Consider the following 1,561-nt stretch of genomic DNA (forward strand, 5'->3'; position numbering starts at 1 on the left):
TTTTTTGCACTGAATGTGGTGACGTTATTGGTGGTACACAATACAGGACTCTAGGCTTCTCCCCCCTACTACAGGGGTATATTGGAACAAGGATGTGAATAGGACATGGTATTCCCAGTACAGGAACATAAGTTAGGAATGTAGGCTCCCCAGTGGTGGAACTCCTTTTTTGACTGGGGATGAAGATCCATAGCTTTCTGCTTTACTCCTTGGAGGCCATGTAGACCATGAAGTCCTCTACTCGGTTGCTGTAACCATACTCATTGTCATACCAAGAAATGAGCTTGACAAAATGGTCATTGAGGACAATACCAACACCAGCATCAAAGGTGGAAGAGTGGGTCTACTCGGTTGCTGTAACCATACTCATTGTCATACCAAGAAATGAGCTTGACAAAATGGTCATTGAGGACAATACCAACACCAGCATCAAAGGTGGAAGAGTGGGTGTTGCTGTTAAAATAACAGGATACAACCTGGTCCTCTGTGTAGAGGGTCCCTCTGATGCCTGCTTCACCACTTTCTTGATATCATCACATTTGGCAGGTTTCTCCAGGCAGCAGGTCAGATCCACAATAGATACTTTGGGAGTAGGAACATGAAAAGCCATGCCTGTGAGCTTTCCATTCAGCTCAGGTATGAACTTGCCTAAAGCCTTAGCAGCACCAGTGGAAGCAGGGATGATGTTTTGGGCAGCACCACGCCCATCACACCACAGCTTATAAGAGGGGCCATCTACTGTCTTCTGGGTAACAGTAATGGCATGGACTGTAGTTATGAGTCCTTCCACAATGCCAAAGTTGTCATGAATGACTTTGGCCAAGGGGGCCAAGCAGCTGGTAATGCAGGAAGCATTACTGTCAATCTTAAGGGAATTATCATATTTCTCATGGTTTATTCCCATCACGAACACTGGGGCATCAGCAGAAGGGGCAGAGATGATGACCCTCTTGGCTTCACCCTTCAAGTGAGCCCTAGCCTTTTCCATGGTGGTAAAGACTCTAGTGGACTCTACAAGATACTCGGCTCCAGCATCTTCCCATTTGATATTGGTGGGATCCCTCTCCTGGAAGATGGTAATGACTTTTCCATCAATCACCAGCTTCCCATTTTCAGCCTTGACAGTGCCCTTGAACTTGCTGTTGGTGGAGTCATATTGAAACATATAAGCCATGTAGTTGAGATCAATGAAGGGGTCATTGATGGTCACGATATCTACTCCACCTAGGTGAATGCAGCCCTGGTCACCAGGTGTCCAGTATGGCCAAATCCATTGACTCCAACCTTCACCATCTTGTTTCTGGGATGCGACTGAAGTAGCAGATCCTGGCATCAAGCTTGGGAGAAAAGCCGAAAGCCTTCTGCAAGAATCTTGATACCAGTGCCTTCTCACTATTTATATGATCTGATTTATCTTGTATAGATCTTATTTGTACATAGGTATTTGCACAGTCTCAGCCATTAAACTGTGAGTTCTTTGAGAACAAGGAATGCTTCACACCTTTCTTTGTAGCCCTGATGATTAACATAATGAACAACTCCTACTAGACATTTAATAAGT

At 45.0% G+C, this 1,561-nt stretch overlaps 1 pseudogene; it reads right to left on the minus strand.

Moving 5' to 3' along the window:
* Positions 1-202: 202 nt before the first annotated feature.
* On the minus strand, positions 203-1,293 carry LOC140514195 (glyceraldehyde-3-phosphate dehydrogenase-like; annotated as a pseudogene).
* Between the last annotated feature and the right edge of the window lie 268 nt (positions 1,294-1,561).

Source organism: Notamacropus eugenii, chromosome 7, assembly GCF_028372415.1.
Source record: "Notamacropus eugenii isolate mMacEug1 chromosome 7, mMacEug1.pri_v2, whole genome shotgun sequence".
Lineage (NCBI taxonomy): Eukaryota > Metazoa > Chordata > Mammalia > Diprotodontia > Macropodidae > Notamacropus > Notamacropus eugenii.